Consider the following 6,153-nt stretch of genomic DNA (forward strand, 5'->3'; position numbering starts at 1 on the left):
GTGTCCGTGCTGCGGCGAGAACCGCTGCGGCAGCAGTGCGGTGTCCGTGCTGTGGGTTCTAATGGGGCAGCAGTGCGGTGTCCGTGCTGTGGGTTCTAATGGGGCAGCAGTGCGGTGTCCGTGCTGTGGGTTCTAATGGGGCAGCAGTGCGGTGTCCGTGCTGTGGGTTCTAATGGGGCAGCAGTGCGGTGTCGGTGCTGTGGGTTCTAATGGGGCAGCAGTGCGGTGTCCGTGCTGTAGGTTCTAATGGGGCAGCAGTGCGGTGTCCGTGCTGTGGGTTCTAATGGGGCAGCAGTGCGGTGTCCGTGCTGTGGGTTCTAATGGGGCAGCAGTGCGGTGTCCGTGCTGTGGGTTCTAATGGGGCAGCAGTGCGGTGTCCGTGCTGTGGGTTCTAATGGGGCAGCAGTGCGGTGTCCGTGCTGTGGGTTCTAATGGGGCAGCAGTGCGGTGTCCGTGCTGTGGGTTCTAATGGGGCAGCAGTGCGGTGTCCGTGCTGTGGGTTCTAATGGGGCAGCAGTGTGGTGTCCGTGCTGTGGGTTCTAATGGGGCAGCAGTGCGGTGTCGGTGCTGTGGGTTCTAATGGGGCAGCAGTGCGGTGTCGGTGCTGTGGGTTCTAATGGGGCAGCAGTGCGGTGTCGGTGCTGTGGGTTCTAATGGGGCAGCAGTGCGGTGTCCGTGCTGTGGGTTCTAATGGGGCAGCAGTGCGGTGTCGGTGCTGTGGGTTCTAATGGGGCAGCAGTGCGGTGTCGGTGCTGTGGGTTCTAATGGGGCAGCAGTGCGGTGTCGGTGCTGTGGGTTCTAATGGGGCAGCAGTGCGGTGTCCGTGCTGTGGGTTCTAATGGGGCAGCAGTGCGGTGTCCGTGCTGTGGGTTCTAATGGGGCAGCAGTGCGGTGTCCGTGCTGTGGGTTCTAATGGGGCAGCAGTGCGGTGTCCGTGCTGTGGGTTCTAATGGGGCAGCAGTGCGGTGTCCGTGCTGTGGGTTCTAATGGGGCAGCAGTGCGGTGTCGGTGCTGTGGGTTCTAATGGGGCAGCAGTGCGGTGTCGGTGCTGTGGGTTCTAATGGGGCAGCAGTGCGGTGTCGGTGCTGTGGGTTCTAATGGGGCAGCAGTGCGGTGTCGGTGCTGTGGGTTCTAATGGGGCAGCAATGCTTACGGGTTCGTGGGTACGCATCATATTGGAGCTCTCTGTGTGGTCTGGTCAATGGGGAACCCGCATGTCTTCTAGCTTGTTTTGTACAGTGTGCCTTGACCACATTAGTTAAGCTCCTCATAGAAATTATTTTTTGAGTTCTGTTTTCTAATTCATTTTTTTTTGCACTTACTACAAAAGCAGTCCATACTCATAAAACAGAATATAAACTGGCCAAGAGAATAAGCAAACAATACCTATAATTTCATGCAACCAGGTTGTTTGACATGTATCTTGGCACCTACTGTTTTGTTCCTGTGTATATATTTGTATTTCTGTATAAAGATCATTCTGTTATAGTTGTTTAATCTGAATTTTAAAAGTTATAATATGTTTGAAAATCCTTCCACACAATAAATGTACTTCCGCAGCCTTATCTGTGAAGGCAGCAGCGGATTTCATGTCCTGGTGTCTTCCACTGTTTTTTGAACAGTTAGGTGAATAGAATTTCTTCTGTCATGTGCAGTGCTGTTATGATTAGCTAAAACTGCATGACCGAGATTATTTTCTTTAGATAAAGTGTTTAAAGTGGGTTTTCTAGGTTCAGGGACATGCACAATTTTAAGTTTTAAAAAGCATATTCTGTGTGAAATAACACTCATCAGAAGTCAAGCAGGTGGGAGGAAGGGGGAGGGGATGGGCATATTCACACCTAATGGGTACAATAACTTTGACTCAAACTGTACAAAAGAAATTTATGTAACCAAAATGTTTGTACCCCTATAATATTCTAAAAATGTTTTGTTTTTTTTTAAACATTATTCCAGGGTGGCTCACGCCTGTAATCCTAGCACTCTGGGAGGCTGGGGCAGTAGGATAGCTTGAACTCAGGAGTTTGAGACCAGCCTGGACTAGAGTGAGACCCTGTCTCTACTAAAAATAAAACAATTAGCCAGTCATCATGATGGGCACCTGTAGCCCCAGCTACTGGAGAAGCTAAAGCAGGAGGAGCGTTTGAGCCCAGGAGTTTGAGGTTACTGTGAGCGAGGCTGACGCCCATGGCACTCACTCTAGCCTGAGTGACAGAGTGAGACTCTGTCTCAAAAAAAAAAAAAAAAAAAATATTCTGACAAGTTAATCTCCAAACTACCAATTACTGTTGCTTTTTTACTTCTGTTACTGTTCATTTTTGACATGTTTTAAAATTAAAAATGTCATTTCATTGTTATCTTTGTTGAAATTTGTTTCATTAATAATCAGGTTGAATACATCAGTGTGTCTTCATCGATTATTAGTATCGCTTTACTAGTTACTAGTTCATGTAAACTACTAGTTTATGTCTTTTTCTGCTTTTCTATTGGGATATTTAACTTTTTCTTAATAAGTTTAAGGATCCTTTCTGTATTAATGGCTAACATTTAATCCTGGGTAGGATTTATTTGGCATTTATTCTGAGACATACCATTCTAAGCTTTTACTAATATTAAATCTTTGTTAAGCCTTATAACCTCTCTATAAGGTAGGTGCCATTATTTCCTTTACTTTTTAGTGGAGAAATAGAGGCCGCTTAAGAAGTTTGTCCAAAGATATATGGTTTATATAATGAATTTAAGAGCTAAGATTTTACTGAAGCACTCTCGTTCTCAACCTCCTTGATATCCAGCCTCTAAAAGACTATTAATGTTAAAGGTATTAACCATTTGAGTGTGCTATAAGTTAACTTCTGTTGTTTTTTTTTAATTGATCCAAAGAGTATTTTTATTGTATGCAACCAAATCTATTAGTGTTTTCTGCTTTTGGTATCATAGTTTTATTTTTCTCTAATATTTAGCCAGTTGTTCCCAAACCATTATAGCCTACAATTTTGCGATGCCCTTTCTGTCATATATAAATATTTATCTGCATTTTTGTCTTCTCTGGACTTTCTATACCTTTCTATTAATCTATTTCTACATTGGTACCATCCTTTTTTTAATTTTCTAATTTAAAATACATTTTAACATGTAATAGAAGAATCTTTTAAAGAAACTTGTAAAAGAAAACTTGGCTAGTCTTATTTCCTTCAGAAAAGTTTTGCCAGTATCTTCAGACATTTCTGAATATTTCTTACATTTAATTTTAGGGGCTTAAATATCTTCGTTATTATTTTGAGACTGATATTTTCTTTTTAATTATATTTCCTTGTAGAGTCCCATTCCCTTTCTTAGGAGACCCCTATCCTCCATCCCAGCCATGTGATTCATTAGGAGGTGTAGTGCAATGACAGACCTCACCCTCCGGCAGACTCTCTGCCCCGAGCGAGGACAGCCAGTGTCTTTTCCCACATGTTTCAACTTGGGCCAAGAGGATAAGTCCCCTTCTGGTGACAGAAGATATGGGAGGTGAGACACAGGAGCTGGGGAATACTATGTTTTAAACCAGGTTGTGGAACCCAAGTTATTAATACGATGAAAGACACTGAAGCTGACGCACAGATAAAAGCAAATAAGAGGTGGGAGACTACCCAACAGTGTTCAAGCCTTGGCCCTAGGAGTCTCAAGGCCCCCTGCTAGCTCTGCTGACCTTCCTTGGCAGCTCATGAGACCAATGGACCAAAGTTGCATGGGCTACTAAGTATCCTTCCAATAAGTTTTATTTTTCCTAATTTAGTTCAGAATGACCAGTCACTTGCAACCAAAAGGGATCCTGAACGATGGACCAGTCATTATGGGCATGCAAAATGGCTATTGATTTTTGCATATTCTGTTACAAGTGACCAAACCAAAATCATTTATTATTTTAAATAATTTTTCATTTGGGGTTTTCAGATTTCCAGAAATTAATGCATATATTTTTAAATGATAATATTCTATGATTCCAACATGTATACACACACATATTTACTGCACACACACATATACATACATGCATACGTATTTCTTTCTGATTGTGTTTTCAAGGACTTCCAATTTAATTTGAATAACAGCAGCGCCGGCATTCATTCCACTGCTGATTTTTTTTCTTTTCATTTATTTTTGTCATCCATAATATCATCTTTGAAAAAGTGTACCCCTGTGTGGTCATTTTTTTTCATTTAGTTTTTATTTGTATGTATTCACAGCCTAGTACAATTTTCTGCGTTAATATGTCGCATGTGGTGAAGTCAGGGCCTTGCGCGCACCCGGCACCGGGCGGCCCCGATTGTGCCCGCCGAGCAGCCGCCCGTCACCCCCCGCCGCGCCCCCGTCACCCCCCGCCGCGCCCCCGTCACCCCCCGCCGCGCCCCCGTCACCCCCCGCCGCGCCCCCGTCACCCCCCGCCGAGCAGCCGCCCGTCACCCCCCGCCGCGCCCCCGTCACCCCCCGCCGCGCCCCCGTCACCCCCCGCCGCGCCCCCGTCACCCCCCGCCGCGCCCCCGTCACCCCCCGCCGCGCCCCCGTCACCCCCCGCCGAGCAGCCGCCCGTCACCCCCCGCCGAGCAGCCGCCCGTCACCCCCCGCCGAGCAGCCGCCCGTCACCCCCCGCCGCGCCCCCGTCACCCCCCGCCGCGCCCCCGTCACCCCCCGCCGCGCCCCCGTCACCCCCCGCCGAGCAGCCGCCCGTCACCCCCCGCCGAGCAGCCGCCCGTCACCCCCCGCCGAGCAGCCGCCCGTCACCCCCCGCCGCGCCCCCGTCACCCCCCGCCGCGCCCCCGTCACCCCCCGCCGCGCCCCCGTCACCCCCCGCCGAGCAGCCGCCCGTCACCCCCCGCCGCGCCCCCGTCACCCCCCGCCGCGCCTCCGTCACCCCCCGCCGCGCCCCCGTCACCCCCCGCCGCGCCCCCGTCACCCCCCGCCGCGCAGCCGCCCGTCACCCCCCGCCGCGCCCCCGTCACCCCCCGCCGCGCCCCGTCTCCATTGCTGGCGTTCCACGTGTGTCTCCACGCGTGCACGTTATTTAGCTCCCACTTCAGCTTCTCAAAGTGCGAACATGTGGCATTTGTCTTTCTGTGTCTGGCAGTCTTGACTTTAACAAGAAGGTCTCTAGACTTTCAGAGTTAAGATTGATTTTTGCTGTTGGCTTAATATAGATATACTGTATTACATTAATTGAATATTATTTTATCCTTATTTAACAAAAAGACATGTTTTTAAAGAAGTGAGGAACAAATTTTCCTTTAAAATATCCTTTTAGCATTTGAAAAAACGTCGGAGTTGTTTTTCGTGTGTTCTCGCGGAGCCACAACCATCAACACGGAAGACTTCTGTGGCCAGGCGTGTAGGGATTTCTCATCACCAACAGAGCACGCCACAATTCTGTGGCAGACACGGGCGGGGGGGCCTCCAATCCAATTCTATTTTGGCGCTATCTACTTGGAGATAGTGTCAGATTTCACAGAGTGAGGGCTCAGCCCCACAAGACTGCCCCTCCCAGTGCCAATCACAAGCCCCAGGTCGTCTTACCTGTGCTTCCATGCTATAAGCTGGGGTCCCACACCCCCTCCTTGGGTTTGATTAATTTACTAGAGCTGCTCGCAGGACCCAGGGAAACTCTTTTACTGATTTATTGTAAAATACATTGCAAAGAATACAGGTGAAGAAACACACAGGGTGAAGTATAGCGGAGGGGTGTGGAGCCCCATGCCCTCCCTAGGCGCACCACTGTCCAGGAACCTCCCGAGTTCAGCTCTCCGGAAGCTTCCGGAACCCTGTCCTCTTGGGGCTTTCATGGAGACTTCATTGGATGGGCATGATTGAAACATGGACAACCGTGCAGAAATGTGATTGGACAAAAAGGGTATGCTCTCGTACTAACGGACTGAGTGGGGAAACCCAGCAAGGCCGGACAGATTCTTCATGGCTTCGATGTGCAGTATTCCTCCTCCAGGGTATGGGGCAGGACCCCTTCTGAAATGGGGGTCTTATGATGAATAATAAGAAAGGAGAGGGAAGAGTAGAGTCTTGCCTTGGGCAGGCAAAAGGAGGGAAGGTGAAGGTCAGAGAAAGATTGTGTTTCCTGAGCCTGCTTATGCGTCCTAAAGTGCCCCCAAATTGTAATAAAAGACT

The sequence above is a fragment of the Microcebus murinus genome, chromosome 18 (assembly GCF_040939455.1).
Source record: "Microcebus murinus isolate Inina chromosome 18, M.murinus_Inina_mat1.0, whole genome shotgun sequence".
NCBI lineage: Eukaryota > Metazoa > Chordata > Mammalia > Primates > Cheirogaleidae > Microcebus > Microcebus murinus.